Genomic DNA, 17921 nt, shown 5'->3' with positions numbered 1-17921 from the left:
GATCAAAGAAGACGGAGAGGCTGAAAACAACTTCCTATTTATTTTACAAAAAAACATTCAAATTCATATAGTATTAGTCTTAAAAAGTCAAATATTGATTATTTTCCAATATTTTTAAGTAAGAACAAAATAATATTAACTGAGGAACTTAGGTAATTCATACAAAATCTATCAAATATGGAATTTCAGTAATAATTATAGCAGTAGTACTTAATACCTTAGTCAAAACACTTAATGGCTTAAGTTAAATAAATTGCCAAACTGCATGATGACTTACATCAAATTCATTTTTGAATTAAATATTTTTTTAACTTCATTAAAATTTAATGGATTCAAATTATTATAATAAGGCACCCTGTTTATCTAAAGAATGGATTTAGAAGCTTTGGGGTAATCCCGTCATAAGAATGCTTTTAAGAGAATCAAATAAAAGAATAGGTAATCAAAATTATAACTGTGGCCAAAGAATTTCCTTATGTATTTCATAGCATTAAATGCAGAGATGAGCTGCTGCAAGTTCGGATGGGTTCGCCCAAACCCCTTGTTTCAATTCTGTGTGGTTTGGAGAACCAGAAAATTGGACCACCGGTTGGCCCTGCCTCATCTGTTTTTCAGGCCATTTTTGGCTGTTTTTTGAAAGATGTCCTGAAAAAGGCTCCCAAAACCACCTGAAAACGGCCTTGAAAACACCCTGAAAATCATCCTGTTTGGGGGCTGTTTTCAGGCTGGAAAAATGACCTGAAAATGCCCCCAAAACAGCCTGAAAAATGGCCTGTTTTTCAGCCTGTTTTGGGGCCATTTTCAGGCCGATTTTGGCTGGAAAAACGGCCTGAAAACAGCCTGGAAAATGGCCTGAAAGCAGCCCAAAAATGGCCTGTTCTTCGAGCTGTTTTCAGGCCATTTTTCAGGCTGTTTTCATGCTAATTTTTGCTGGAAAAATGGCCTGAAAATAGCCCCAAAACAGGCTGAAAAATGGGCAGGGCGGGGCCAGCCATTGATGGAATTAGCTCCAACCAGCTGAATCTTTGAGGCGAGTGACTGGGAGGCAGGGCTGGTTGTGATGAGTGACCCACCCAGTCATATGACCAACTGGCCACTCCTACCCAGCCAGAGAACTGGTTGTTAAAAAATTTGCAGCTCACCATTGATTAAATGCATATGTTGAAACTGATCCCTGAACAAACAGGATCTTAATATTTTTGATGATTTCTATGTGGGGGAAAAAAAGACTTCAGATTGATCTCCAAAAGGAACTGAATTCAGAAATCCTTATCTCTGGCCAGTATCTGAAACTAAAATAAATGCTCACTTATAAACCTGAATATGTACAAAGTTATATCTACCTTTCCCATTAAACATCTGTAAAACCTTTCACTATTATGGGAGAGGTATCATGATCATAAAAATGTATATAGAAAGGTTTTCTAAATATAAATCAGGCTTTGAGTTTAAATTAATCTTAGTCACATTATCTCACTCTAGTAGAATTCTTTTATTTGTGTTAAAAAGAAAATGGATTATCTCAAATTTGCTAATTTAAAAAGTGCCCCCCCTCAGGAATCTCTAAAGAAAAGAAACATGCAAACCCAATTTTCTCTAAATTATCAAATGAACAGACAAGTTACTCAACTCACAGAAGGGAATTTATAAGGAAGATTATTACAGGATACCAGAGGTACTACTAAAAAGAATTCCCTCTTTGTACTTAATCTGATTATTTCCAAGCAACACTGCTAAAGTGTTAAAGGTTAAAAAATATTTCAAACTAAATCAAACTCAGAAATCCACATGAAATTAAGACCTACAACCACAATTAAGCCCCAGATTTCTGTTAAGTAAGACATTTGTTAAGTGAATTTTGCCTCATTTTACCTTTCTTGCTACAATGGTTAAGCAAATCACTGCAGTTGATAAATTAGTAACATGACTGTTAAGTGAATTTGGCTTCCCAATCGATTTTGTCAGAAGGTTGCAAAGGTGACCCTGGGACACAGCAACAGTTATAAGTATGAACCAGTTGCCAAGCATCTGAATTTTGATTACATGATCATGGGGAATGCTACAAAGGCTGTGTGTGAAGAACGGTCATAAATCACTTTTTCATTACCATTGTAACTTTGAATGATCACTAAATGAACTGTTGTAAGTTGAGGACTACCTGTACTATAGTTAATAACATGTAAACCAACCACCAAGGAAATCTTCATGGAGTATTATTGTATCAAAAAGCCAAATGGAGGTTGTAACCAAACAATAGAAACCCCTCCTCTTTTCATGCATGGCATGAACATTTGCATGTAAAAAAAGGGCAAGACTTCAATTACATGCTCTAGTGGCCAACATCTCAGCCAGCATTGCTATATATACCTTGCATCTACTAAATATTCAAAGTTGTCTTTAAATGGACACTGACATAGCAACATCAAAGTAATCCAACCATGTGCCAAATATTCACTGTGGCATGAATATTTATCTAAACTTTGTCACCTAACTCCAAATAACTCTGGATGACTCACAACACACAGAAAGCATTAAAAAAAGAAAGAATAAGAAACAACAAACAACAACATGAATAACTTAGGCTCATTTAGGCTTCCAAGGGGAATACAAAGCTGTTTAAGACTATTTCAAGTTTCTCTACACATTGAATCTCCATAATATATTTATTAAGGCTTAGTTTGTTTACCTTCATTCTTCCAAAAACATACTGCCTTGAAAAAAAAAGGTTATATAAAAAAGTTAAAACAGAAACCTATTCATTTCCTTTGATGATTAAACCAAAACACTAATCAGAATCCTGTGTTATACTTCTAGGAAATCTAACTTTCTTAGAACACTAGTGTAGTTCAGAGTATTTATAGGTATATCCGTTCTAGCTCTTTTTCTTTCCACACACACACAATAGTGTTTTTTTAAATAAAGTCTTATGCACTGAACATATGTATGCAGCTATTATTCAACAGTGCAGGAGCTCTACAGTTTCTAATCAAGTCAAAAGATGAACTGGGCAATCCACAATATGGATCTATACACCCTCCTGGTGTATTAAGATACTGACAAACTGAAATCTCCCACAACCAGACTCTGGACTTGATTAAGCAAACAATGTTAGCATGTCTTCTAAATGAATAATGGGGGCATCCTTTTAGTTGATTCCAGTTAACAGTTGGGGAGAGATTCAATCATACAATCTGTGGGTAGATTCACTCTTTCCAATGAAAGAACCATGCTATACATCCATTCAGAATTCGAATTTTCAATTTTTGTTTTATACTTTATTTAGTTTTCAGGAAATCTGGATGCTCTGCTCTAGATTATTTCAGGTAATTTGGAGCATTTTCCTCCCACCTTAAAATGGCAAAAAAATATGCTAGGGATTTTTCAAAATTGTTGTTGGAAGATGTTAATATGTTGCTGCATATTCATACTAGTTTTAGTTAATGCAAAGGATTCACCAGCTTAGATCTGTTATTAGATCAAATGCAGTATGGCTATTAACAATAAACTTAATGCCATTAGAAAGAATTATTTTTACATTGGTTAAACAAATAAAATTCAGTTACATTTGAGAAACAAGAGAGATCTTGATAAAAAGGAAAGATCAATTATTTCAAAATTTATATTCCTTGGAATTGTTCCTGAATATGGTATGTTCAGTATGTTAAAAATTATGTATGAGATTGCTCTTATAACATCATACTTTATAAGAGAAGGCACATTCATACAAGAATGTCTCAAATTAAAGGTAAGTTACAGTCCTACCTCAAACCTTGATTTTAGCCAAATTATTTTTCTCCCATATAGAAGGTAAAGATTTCCTTCTTAAAGACTATGACTAAACCATAACATAGTTTATTTGATTTTAACATGTTGCATGAAACCAGCATGCAGCAAAGTTTCTTATAACTCTAATCCAATGAAATAGTTTTTCTGAAACACCTTTATAATTCTTGTTTTGCTGCCTCTAAAATTCTAAGAGTTCAGCTGCTGCTTCTGAAATAAACGATAGTTCATTAATGTCTGACTGAGATTGCTTACAATTGATTTCTGAAAACTTCCTTCATTTCAAAGTTGAAAGTCAAAGATGAATGCGAAGTTACTAATAAGTACTAGATAAGAGAACTTGTATGCTCCCAATTAAGTGACAACATTCTATATATTTCCCAAAGTCAGTAAAGTTTTGGTTGAAAAAGGTAATTACATATGAATTTCCATGAAATAAATACAAACAAATTTGTATTTTCAAATTCCTTCAAATTTCAAACTTTTCTCCTTCCACCTCTTTTACTGTAACAGAAATGATCTTTGGAATCCAGAAAGTAACTTATGTGCTTATATAGCTGTTTGCGTCAAAACATGTATTCTTGTATTTTGGCAGGACAGAGAAGTTTTGTAGAAGACTATGGCTGGGAGCCAATGTTTACAATCCCCTTGGTGGAAAATGCAGGGTAAAAGGCTCTTAATGGAGGCCCTGCAAGCCTTTGCTGTTGCCGCCAGTGACCTTCTACCTCAGTTTGAAAACAATTCTCCAGTTAACCCCTTGGAAAGTATTGGCACAAAAAACTGAAGAAGGAAATACCTTTCGTTGGAAACCTAGTTGTCCCTTTCCAGGCATAACCTGTGAGATTGAGGGAACACTTAGCTTAGAATACACTGTCAAATCCTCTGTCAGGGTCACTGTAAAGAGACTCCTCTTGTCCCCAAAAGCTCATTTATCTACATGTCAGCATCTCACTAGATATGCCGCAAAGTAGCAAAGTACTATATACAACTCCCAGCTGCAAAGTACTATATACAACTCCCAGCTGTAACAATGGACTCTAGTGTGCAAGGACTATGAAGTGGCAAACTGTGTCTGCATGTGAAAAAAAATCAGTCCATATAGGAAGAAAACATATATTTTCTGGCTATCCAATCAGCATTGTTTGAGTTGAGAGCTGTGATTTTTTCCTCCTGGTATATTCTTGTCAAAAGAATCAGACTGGCTGGCATCAAGAGATATTCAGTGCACAGGGGACTTAGCTATACTTCAAACATTTTCAGTTTCTCTTCTTTTCAGAGAACTTATTTTGTTCGTTTTCTATGTCTTTTCCAAATTTCAAAAAATGTGTATTCAAGAATAGAGTTGTCACGTTTTCCATGGCTTTTCCAAAAGGAAAGTTCTTCCACATCCATTTAATTTGTACATGTTGCTTTGGCCTCCACTCAGCTCTAGCCATCTCCAAGGAAATTCTTGTGCCTTAAAAGCTACCTGCCACATTATCTTTTTACAAATAGTTCATTATTTGATTATGCCAGCTGAAACTACATTTATGAAATACACTTGTACCAGAAATTGTTGTCAACCTGCCTGGTTCCTTCTTCTACCATGCTTTCTCTACAAAATTTCAACTATGTCTTATATTTCACAGCTATTCTATGTTTTTGCTAGTCACACTGATTTTGTTTTTGATCAAGATAGCACAGAAATATTATAGATAAATGAGATATAGCGAGGCTTACATTTCAGCATTTGCAAATCTACATCTCCAATTAATATGTTGAACCTCTGTGCTTAGGTACCTCTATTTCTACTGAATCAATCAAATACTATGTCAATCAAACAAAATGTTAATTTCTACCTTTGATCACTATAATTGAACTGTTCTATCAAATTCAGCATTACTTACATTAGGGCAATGTCACCATTATGGACAACAGTTGGTCTCTAGAAGTATAAGCAGAAAGATATTCCGAAGAGTTGATACATTTTATTAGATTTAGTTTAAATCAAATGAAGTAGTTTAATTTAAACTACTTAAATACAGGTGTTTTAAACATCTAAAACAATGCTTCTACTTCTGTCTCATTGAAAATTACATCTGACTGCAAACTTTGGGAGGGTCGCAGGAATTTTTCCTTAAATTCACATGATCTTTTTTCCTATTTTTCAGGTTCTCTTCTCTCTCCTATCCTAGAGAATGGCAACAACTCTCCAAAGTTGTCTTTCTGAAATGAGGTCTCGCAGAATTCTAACATTCCAAGAGAATTTTTGACTGAAAAAGTATTGTTTTCAAATTTTGCACATTATGTGAAGTGAATACTAGTAGTGATGGGATTTTTTATATATTGCAGTTGAGCTGCTGGTTTTGCTGTTACTGTAAAAACTGTAAAACATGGATTGTGTAAATTAGAAAGGAAGTTTGCATTGTAAAGTTTTCATATATTTTTAGCAATTTGTATACATGAGTTCTCTGAAAGAAATCTGAAAATTAATTCCAGGATTCCTACAGGGTAAAAAGACAGAGAGAGAGAGCGAGAGAGAGCAGTTTGGAGTAGTGTTTAAGGCTGTGAGATCTAGTCCCACTTTAGGCATGAAAGCCAGCTAGGTGACACTGGGCCAGATCCTCTTCTCAGCACTAGGAAGGAGGCAGTGGTAAACCATGTCCAAAAACCCTTGCCAAGAAAACAGTAGGGACTTGCTCAGACAGTTGCCAGAAGTCAAATAAAAAAATGTATTAAAAAATGAGAATGGCTGCTCTGATGAATCAAACATAATCTTTGCAGATCTACTGAAACTATTAAGGATTAAAACTGGAACATTCAAACTTTCTCCACAGCTGAGTAGCTACTGGTACACTAAGATATGATCTTTAATTCCTCTTTTTACGATCAACATTGGTTAAGAACAGCGTTTCTCAAACTTAGCAACTTTAAGGTGTCTTAACTTCAACTCCCACACTTGTTGGGGAATTCTGGAAGCTGAAGTCCGTATATCATAAAGTTGTTGAGTTTCATAAACACTAATCTAATGTATCCCTTTGCTCTTAGGGTCAGCTTATTATTAGAAGCTATATATTCCTGGACACTATTGAAATTGGCAATCTTACATGTACTTCAAACAAGGGCTTGTTAAATCTTCACCATTTTAGTGGTAATCCAATCCAGATTAAATTTTTGCTTTTGTTCTTCATCTAAACTTGCAGTTTAATAGCTATGCAGTATTTCAGATTTTTTTCTGTGATGCTTTATGAGTCTGTCCTTCCACATTAAGAAATGCTTATTAGCCTCGATTTTTGTGTTTGTTGCAGGGTGCATGATTGTGTTCTTGTATGTACATGTGTGTTAACAATCACTCAGCATACTATAAAACATACTATAACAATGCCTCAATTGCTTAAGCATTAAGAATGGGCAAAACAGTAAAACTGTATCAGAGCTTCTCAATTATAGTATTTCCTATTTATATCCCAAGCAACCATATAACCATCACAATCTTTCATTACATCAGCAAACTCTACATTATTTTGCTTCATTGATGAGTTTAAAAAAGAGCAGCATTCATTTCATTTGGGAATCCCCTGAAGGCAGCTGTGGCTGGGAAGTCTTGCATTTTTTGCATTTTTTTCCGTAATATTATGCAATGATAAAACAGCAAAAGCAACATCAAGTATCACTTTACCCAATTTTGCATGCATTGTACCGTTTTATTTATTACAACAAAATCAACGCACACATACACACACACACACATGTACACATACTGATCCTCTACATACTCTGCATATAGTTAACATTGTATAACTGGAGCCAAAATATACACAGCTAAAAGGAATGTTACAGGGGGCCTCTCTCTTACTGAACAAAGCAGGCTCAGTTTGGCTCTTTTTCTCTAGCACTACCACATCCGCACATCATTAGCTGGAAAATTCCAGATATATGCTGTAATTTTTGAGTTCTCCCCCCCCCCCCCCCGTTGCCATTCCCCTTCTCTTCTCCCCCTTTCCTTATCTGTCGCTGCTTCTTTGGTTCTTTGCCAGCTGTGATCAACAATTAATACAACCAAAGGAGGGGGAAGAAAATAGAGAACACTCCCTGGCAACTGGCACAGCCTCACAGGAAATACCAAATAAAAACTTTATTATGTATTGTTTAACTATTTTGTTTGCCTGTAGGCCACCCTGCTATTGGTGTAATTCAGCAAGACACGGTTGGTCTGGAAGAGCTGCGCGCAGACTCATTGTTTGCAGGATCTATCATGCACAATCCTTTAGTAGAGCATGTGTGGCCCCACTAAAGAAAGAGGCGTGGTAGGGCAGGGTTCCTTTTCATTACCCAGCTAGTGACCAAATGTTAAAATGGGTGAGTAACCTTTTAATATTCATGTCATTAATTTACCTTTCCCCCTTTAATGATGAAGGTCCTCATATTAGAAGCCACAGGAAAAGCCCAAGTAGCAAAAGACCAAGGGGTGGGGGGTGGGGGGAGCGAAAAGCTCTCCCTCCTCCTCTCTGCTTCTTCCTCTTCCCTCCTGCTCTCCCATTTGCTTGCTTCTTGGGGTTGTGGAAGCTACCAAGATGACTATTACACATGGCTGTGCGAACAGCTGAACAGTGCGGTGAATTCCAAGCCTTAGAACTACAGTATATCTGTGACATTTGCCTGAATGTATTAATTAGTCTGGTATTTTAAATAGGTTGTCCCTCTTGCTTCTTACTGTCATGCCCCAAACATAATAGCAATAGGAGATTAAAATTCTTTTCATCAACATGCCATTATAATAAATATACTTTCTCATCTTAATCAAATGATTAGCTGCATTCAGTTATTCTTTCAGATTCAAAAATGCAAGAGGCTTGCTATTAACTCTCTTGGAAGCAATCTCTGGCCAATATCTAAATCAGTTAACATGACAATCTCTACACTTGAGCAACTGAAGTCATTTTTAGGATCTCCTCTGTTGAGCAATGGAATATGGCCAACATTACAGAAGAGCACAAATGTCCTTATATTTTTCATCTTATCTGCAAGGCCACGAGGCCTTTTTCCCATACATTCTCAAAGGAACATTTACTGATCTATTTCTTAGAAAATATGAAAAACACAACAATAATAATTTATAGTTTTGCAACATCTATTCAATCCCATGGCTTTAAAGATCTCCTACCTCAGTTAGCTATTCAATTTGTGCAATAGCCAAAAATATTAATTACTTTTCAATAAGTGATTTTCCATTTCATAATAGGAAGACGCTATTGTAATGATAGCAGTAACTTACAAAAATGTAGCAAAAAAAAAATGTAGTATTTAAATAGTGTAAGGTCTTTTCCCCCCTAAGTTATTTTCTGCTTCAGCAATAGAGAGACCCCAAAAGAGCCAGTTTGATTTATTGGTTAAATACAAATCTGGAGACTATGAGTTCTAGGTTCTACTTTGGTCTAGTAAACTGGCTGGGAGACTTTGGGCCAGTCATTCTCTCTCATCCCAACTCATATCACAAATTTATTGTGGGAAAAATAGGACAGAGAAATTATTAGCTCATACCTTGTTATTTATAAAAATAATAAAGGCGTAATAAAAAAATGTAAAAAAATATTTCTAGAAGATGAGGGAGGGAGGGGAAGGAACAGTGTGGAAGGGAAGGAGGAAAAAACAAAGGGCTCTCTGCCAGCTTTCTAACAGAAAACTCAGTGTGGAAGTTGGAAAAAAGTTGGAAGTCCCTCTTCTCTCACTACTTTTTTATCCCACCCATGATCATTCAGCTTGTTTAGGTAAGAAAACATCTCCTAAATGTGACACAATGGGCCACAAGTTGTCTAGTAAATGTTAAAACTCCACTTGAGTATGTAGCACATTGTTTTAGAATACAGAGAACAGTGAATCATAATAGAACAATTCATATTTTGAAGACAATTCTAAGTGTCAACCAATAAAAACTTAACGTCTTTTAAAAACATCAGAAACAAGAGTTGAAACAAACTCCTTTTTATTACAATCCATATCTATTACATCTTGTGGTTTTTAATAAGCTGCTCAGGGCTATTATGAGATTGGGTGGATATAAGTTTCTAAATAAAGCATGAACAAATCTGTATTATTAGAATAATTTCTATTATTATTATAATAATTAACCTAAAGAAAGGCTTTCCATTTCCCCGCTTGTCATGTACATATACGCTGCAACTGCAAAAGGTGTGGGCAAAATATATATATCATTTTTTCTCCCCCACAAGTTCCCACTTGTTTTTAACTATTAAGAATGTTTTGTAACTGGGTTTAAAAAATGTTTCACTAAAACGGAAAGATTCCTTGTTGGACACCCACCTTTTAGAACAAAGTACATCATCTGTGTCATTAATTGTTAATCTGAGCTATTATATTTCACATATTCACTGGGAAAGAATTCCAGCTATGCAGTACAACAAGCATTAGAGATTTTAAAAAATGGGAACTTAATGAACAATTATAATACTTATAATTTTTAAAAATCCCATTTCGCATATCTAAGGTAAGAGGACAACACCTCGACAATACTCAAGTTATTACTCAAATTTGATTAACAAAAATTTTAGTTTTTCTTTTCTTTCAAGATGGTGTATTCTTAACACACACACAAAAAATGAATTTTGTACTGACAAAGCGGTACTGGAATATTATGTACAAACACTGAAATGTTGCACCAACGTTCTGCAGGATGTTGGATTATCTCTTATCAACTCAATATACAAGATTATACTGGTTGAGAAGAACAGATATTTTAGCCTAAAGCGTTTAGAAGACACTAATAACAGAAAAGTTAAGCAGGGAATGGACAAATACCAGGAAAATACACGACTGAAAAACTAATTTAGGAAAGGAAATAAAATTAAATTAAATTAACAGGAGTCAAGCTTGATTCAAGTAAATATTTTATATTGCCAGAACTCACAATGAGAGTATCTGAATGCAAATTCTAGTGATTTAATTAATTAAATTAATTAGCTACTCTATTTAATTATTACTTATTAATCACATTTTAAAAATAACTCTGGATGGTGTAGCAAAAAATAAATAAACATGACAGAAGCAGACAAATTTAAAAGTAAAAAAGAGCATAAAATACTAAGAGATTAAATCAACAAGGGAGCCAACTCAAAGATTTCACTGCTCCCTTGAGATCTCTAAGTCTCTAAGATGACTTAGCCAGGTTCTGAGGGACTTCTGGGAAATAAGTAGGGATGGAAACCACCTCATTTTGGGGCAAGGAAGAATAATATTCTATAAGGTAGGCACCATGGAATAGAAGGTCCAATGTAGTTCCCTGACAAATGGGACATTTAGCATGTCATTTAGCAGTTCGCAAGACACCCCCAATAAAGAAGTGGTTCTGCAGGTGGTGAACACAGACCACTTCTCAGTTCCTATGCTTTCTGGCTGATGGTTTGGTCATTTTTGAATGCTAGCAGTGCTTTCACTCTAGTGATAGCATGAGACAGAGTCTACACCCACACAAGTGGCTCAGGTAGTGCAGCTCATCCAGGATGGCACATCAATGCAAGCTGTGGCAAGGTTTGCTATGTCTGTCAGAGTAGTGTCCAGAGCATGGAGGCGCTACCAGGAGACAGGCCAGTACATCAGGAGACGTGGAGGAGGCCGTAGGAGGGCAACAACCCATCTTCAGGACCGCCACCTCTACCTTTGTGCAAGGAGGGACAGGAGGAGCACTGCCAGAGCCCTGCAAAATGACCTCCAGTGGGCTACAAATGTGCATGTGGCTGCTCAAACGGTCAGAAACAGACTCCATGAGGGTGGTATGAAGGCCTGATGTCCACAGGTGGGGCTTGTACTTACAGCCCAACACCATGCAGGACATTTGGCATTTGCCAGAGAACACCAAGATTGGCAAATTCGCCATTGGCACCCTGTGCTCTTCACAGATGAAAGCAGGTTCACACTGAGCACATGTGACAGACGTGACAGGGTCTGGAAACGCCGTGGAGAATGTTCTGCTGCCTGCCACATCCTCTAGCATGACTGGTTTGGCAGTGGGTCAGTAATGCTGTGGGGTGGCATTTCTTTAGGGGGCCGCACAGCCCTCCATGTGCTCACCAGAGGTAGCCTGACTGCCATTAGGTACCGAGATGAGATCCTCAGACCCTTGTGAGACCATATGCTGGTGAGGTTGGCCCTGGCTTCCTCCTAATGCAAGACAATGCTAGACCTCATGTGGCTGGAGTGTGTCAGCAGTTCCTGCAAGACGAAGGCATTGATGCTATGGACTGGCCCGCCCGTTCCCCAGATCTAAATCCAATTGAGCATATCTGGGATATCATGTCTCGCTCCATCCACCAACGCCACATTGCACCAGACTGTCCAGGAGTTGGGGGATGCTTTAGTCCAGGTGTGGGAGGAGATCCCTCAGGAGACCAACCACCACCTCATCAGAAGCATGCCCAGGCGTTGTAGGGAGGTCATACAGGCACGTGGAGGCCACAAACACACTGAGCCTCATTTTGACTTGTTTTAAGGACATTACATCAAAGTTGGATCAGCCTGTAGTGTTTTTTTTCTACTTTAATTTTGAGTGTAACTCCAAATCCAGACTTCCATGGGTTGCTAAATTTGATTTCCATTGATAATTTTTGTGTGATTTTGTTGTCAGCACATTCAACTATGTAATGAACAAAGTATTTAATAAGAATATTTCATTCATTCAGATCTAGGATGTCTTATTTTTGTGTTCCCTTTATTTTTTTGAGCAGTGTAGTATAAAGCTATTGCATTGTAACCAAACGACTAATTAACTGGGAAGGAAGAATTTGTTCCTTGGATTTAGTCTAAGCACCCTCTTCACAAACCATTGTTTTTATTTTCCACCATTCCTGACCTAATTTAGAAGAAACCAAAGAAATCAAGTATAAGCATATCAATAGATTTTTTGTCTTCTCTACTGCTATCAAGTTAGTATTATTATATAAACTGTTATAAACTATTCAGCATACAAAACTTTACTTTTTATATTTTTAGTTTATCAACAAGAGATGTAGTATTGTTTTCTAAAACAGCCCTCTTAATCTGGTGCTCTTCAGATAAGTAGTACTCTCAGAATTTCCAATTAGCAACAGTTTAAAACAGATAATTCACAAAACTCAAAAAAGGTTCACATTTACTCTGTTTGTAAAATTAGGAAGGAGTCATACATTAATAATAGATATCTTTTAATTCTTCTTTACATTCTTATAAAAAATTATTTAAACTTGGCGTACAGTAAATAAAAATTTATTTGTCTCTTTCACTTATCTGTAACCATTTTATTTCAATTCCCAGCTTTTTTTGTTGGACATTAACTAATTTTTTAATGTATGTAAAATGAATTTTACGTGTAATTACTTATCAAACTGCTCAATATACCTTTATTATGTTTCACATTCCAACAGTTTATATAATTTTCTTCAGGGGAATTATTTTCAGCTAATTTCTGCAAGATTCTGTACAGTATCTTACATTCAGTGGTCTGGGGATGTTTTGGTGTTCCATATAGGAATGCAACTGGGCCTTCAAAATACACACATAAAACGTTTATTATTTGGCAAGAGTTAGTGCGACTTAAAATGTATTTTAAATGTGTACTGTGATTGGTATAGATGAGGAAAATACCTTATTGGATGTATTAGTTCATTATAGTGCCATGGTGGTACAGTGGTTAGAAGGTGGTATTGCAGGCTAACTCTGCCCCAGAGTTCAATCCTGACAGGCTCAAGGTTGACTCAGTCTTCCAATCTTCCAAGATCAGTAAATTGAAGACCCAGATTGTTTGGGGAGCAATATGCCGACATTGTAAACCGCTTAGAGAATGCTGTAAAGCACTATATAAATCTAAAGCTATTGCTATTATATGGTATTTAAATTACAACTTTATTGTACGTTATAATTTTATAAACATGTAAAAAATATGTAAACATATGATTTTAAAAAATTAAATCATTATAAAGATAAAGGAATCCTTTTCAAATTGCTGCTGCTCAGAAATATTAGGACTACATTTCCCTAAGTTCCTGGCTACAACATCTGCCAAGCTGACTGCAGAGTGGCAAATTGTAAAGAAATTCCAACATTTCAGGATCACATCAAATTATAGAAGGCAGAAATTTGAAATACTTAGGGGTTCAGAAAACTATTTACAATCACTAATAACCTCCCTCACTCCAAACTGAGTAAGAATGGAGGGGGGGGAGAGAAAGACAACGACAAATTAATCAATGTTTCAATGTTGTATTGTAGAGTTACTTGCTCTAATCCTTCTCCCATCTAATTCTCCTGGATCTCCAAAATTCCCAAAGAAATTAATCAACCTTGTGTGCTTTTTGAGAATGGCTAGTATCTTGGATTGAGATTATTCACTTTCCTTAACACTTATGTTAATATTAAACTTCAATTATGATTAGTATTGAATGGATACAGGTATTTTTAGACAAAATCTCTTGTTCTAATTGTAATATTAATATGCCACATTGCCTCAAAGAGAACATTTAAAATTACAGTGCATGCAAGGATTCTCTAAAGTTCCTGCTCCTTACCCCAAATTCAAATAGCAGTAATTGAAAACTGAGCTTTCTTTCACAGTCTAGTAAAAACTAGCTTTCTGGAACTGGGATATGTATGGACTTTGGTCCATTTAACAAGGTCAGACTGTTTATTCTTGACCAAATTCTTTCCCACTGTAAAAAGGTACTTTGAAATGCCACATTCCACAGGCAGCGCCAGTAAGTCACTGAAGCATATTTTCCCACAAGAACTGATACGACAAGGAGGCCTTTACTTATTTAAAATTTCTGCTGCTTCAGTGACATAAGGTAGAGAAAACATATCGTGTCACAAATAGTTGAAAGTATCCATGCCTCTGTTGCATGAAGTTTTTGAAATGGTGTATTTCTTAGTGAATGCAATGGAATGCCAACATAACAAATAGTGTATCTTCAATAAAAGAAAATACTAAAATGCAAATAAACAGCATATTTATACACTGCAGCATGTATGCTATTCAACAATATAAAATTGACTACTACTTTGCATTTGAAAGTTTTAATGTGAGTAAACCAATATAAGAAAAGTGTTCACTTTTTTTTTCAATTTGTATCCAAATAAATATATCTATATGAATATGCTATATGATAATAGCCCATAGCAAGCCCAAAACAAGGATAAAAAGATAGTCATAGGAGGAGAAGATCTATAGCCATATGAAACAATCTGAACATATTTTATAGCAATATATTTTTATTAAACCAGTATTTTTGCCACTGCCTTGCATATTAAGCTCATATCAATTAGATCCATTAACTTCTTTTGGAGTTGCAATGAAGTCTTTGTACATAAAAGCAAACAATAACTTAGCTTTCAAAAATGAATTGAATAGCTATGAGCTTTGATGGCAATATGACTGCCTCTGAAGAGTATCTGCTGGGAGATTTCTGGGCTTCCTTGTGCAGTGATTTGGCCATTGTGAAAACAGACTGTTGGGACTTTATGAAACAGTACTGCACTCCTACCTAGTTACTTTTCTTCTCCAAAGGCAAAATTAAATGATATAAAAAAGTTACTAACCACCTTGCAACAAATATTTCTTTTTTTGTGTGTGTGTAAATTTTATTTGAGTTTTCACAAAAAGAAAAGAAACACAATTAAAACATCTTCTTTGAAAGCAGCATAATCCCGGGTTACATTTCTTCGTGCAGACACAATTTCAGGTTCATGCTCATTTTTATATTCTATTCCACATCTTATTACAATTTTACATTTTCTACGTAGCTTCTCCCCTCTTTTAATTTCCTCAATTTTATTATATTTATTTCATCTCAATTCAAATCATTATATTTATATTTTTTTGTCTGTCCTGTTTCAATTGTCTATTATCTTTTCTCATTAAACAAAATTTCTCCTGTAGTTACTGATTGGAGTATGACGCCTTTATATCTTTCCCCTAAAGTTATAACACTCAATATAATACATAGCTTCCATTCGGATTCTGTTTGGTACATTCTTAAACTACACACAATATTCATATAAAAAAGAAAAAATTATAAATGTATATAATTAAAACAACATTCCATTCCAATTCAATTCTATCATTAATATTAAAATTCATTAAAGTCTTAAGGTTTTTCACGTTACTTTTCAATTAAATATCATACCTCTATGGGAACAATTATTAGCTTTCCATAATCAATTCCCCCCTCTTCACTTATATTTTATAAAACATTGACTAAAAGTGTTCACATTCCTTCCTAATTCAATTTTCTCATTTATTTTATTTCATTTACTTTATTCACAGACATTTCACTAAGTTACACTAACCATTCTATCCCTCATTTTAATATGTTGTTTCCAATTTTCTAAAGTTATTTCTATTTCAAATATAACACAATCTCATGTACCTTTACAGAATCCCCCTTTCAGTTAAATTTTTATCCATTGTCTCTAAATAGGTCCTGTTTCTTTATATCTTGCTCCAGACCTTTGTGACTTCTTTTCCTTTCCTCCTTCCCTCTCTTCTTCTCCCTCCCCTTTTTACCCCTTTGTTTCTCTACCTCTACTTCCCTCTTCTGTATTCCCCTTTTCTGTTGTTTTCCAGTATTATACTTATTTTTCGAATTATTTTTCTTTTCTTTGGTTGTTTTTTTAAATCTTAAATTCTCCATCCTCTTTCCCCCCTTTCCTTTTTCTTCCCCACATAGAGTTACTTGTTCATTAAAGATGGCTTCTTCTTTGTCCCAATCTTCTTGTTTTGCAGTCTTTTCTTGTTGTTTCTCATAGTTCCAAATCTCCATTTCTAAGAATTGAAAAATGAAGCCAAAGAAACCCTTCCCTTCTTGTGCCTCTTCTTTGTACTTTTTAAGTACCATTTTCAATTCATCGAAAAGTGATGCCATTGTAAAAAATTTTAAACAACCACTCGATTGATTTTAGTCATTCAAATATAATAGCCAAAAATCCAAAAGTCACCAAGTAATCCAAATACACTTTCTCTTCCTGGGGTTATTATTAAGTTGCAAAGTTTCAGTTAAAATGTATCTTTTAGAAGTCTTATTGAAATTTTACTTTAGATTCTTTTAGATTCTTTTAAAGTCCAGGCAGTCTCCTCCCTCTTCCAGATCCTGCCCTTATTCTTTTTCTCTCCCTTCCTGCTTATGGAAAAAAAAGTTTTTAATGTCCAGAAATCTTTATTGTCCCTTTGGCATTTAGTTATATTTTCAGCTTAATTGCCTGTTGATGCCAAAGCGGATTTTTCCAATTTCTTACTCTTAATTGTCAATATAAGGAAGGAGAGAGAAGGGAAAAAAAGCCAAACCTTTCCCTTTTCACTTTCTTTCGCTGCTTCCGACTCTTCTTTGGGAGCGATGTTATTTCTTGTAAAATTTAAATTCCAGGGTACCTTAGTTATTGCTTTTTCAACTTAGCCCGGTCAGCCAAAACTTTCACTTCTTATCTTTCTCCTGCACGTTCTTTTCCGGTTGAGTACTTCTTTGAGGTGGCCATTTCTGACCACCACTCCTGGGAGTTTGACCAGCTGAGGAGGAGAGATGCGGCTCTCCTCGACCCTGCTGGCAGTCTCCCCCTTCTTCACCACCTCTACAGGGTGGCTTAGCCCCGAAACCAGCCGGCTCGGGGCGCTCCAGCGGCGAGCCCAGTCAGAAACCGCACACGATCGCGGATTGCTGTCTGTCGCCGAAGCCCTTCAAACCGGAAGTCGCAACAAATATTTCTTTATATACTTGTCTATTTCTCTCTTTCCCTACCCAAGTTAATGCATCCGTTGAAATCTGGATACCTACTCAAGTAGAATACCTACTCAAGGATGTAATGACAAAACGCATTCATGATATTATCTAGTTGGGCAATGAAATGTTTGTAAGTGAACAACCAAGCTCAGAGAACACCAAGAATTCCCAACTATGAGCTAAACATACAGTATGTCACAGAAGTGAGTACACTCCCTCACATTTTGAAAATATTTAAGTATATCTTTTTATGTGACAACACTGAAGAAATGAGCCTTGGCTACAATGTAAAGTAATGAGTCTATAGCTTGTATAACAGTGTAAATGTGCTGTCCCCTCAAAATAACGCAACACACAGCCATTAATGTCTAAACTGCTGGTAACAAAAGTGAGTACACCCCTAAG

General features: G+C 35.7%; 1 protein-coding gene across 3 annotated transcripts in view; it reads right to left on the bottom strand.

Annotated features, from left to right (window-relative positions):
* Positions 1-17921, bottom strand: part of CDK6 (cyclin dependent kinase 6) — a 141946-nt gene that overhangs the window by 46233 nt on the left and 77792 nt on the right. The window lies entirely within an intron of this gene.

Source organism: Notechis scutatus, chromosome Z, assembly GCF_049901735.1.
Source record: "Notechis scutatus isolate UNSWTSFEM ecotype Mainland chromosome Z, rNotScu1.2, whole genome shotgun sequence".
In the NCBI taxonomy this organism is placed as follows: Eukaryota; Metazoa; Chordata; class Lepidosauria; order Squamata; family Elapidae; genus Notechis; species Notechis scutatus.
The sequence above is the reverse complement of the archived record's forward strand: the minus strand, read 5'-3'. Positions and strand labels throughout refer to the sequence as shown.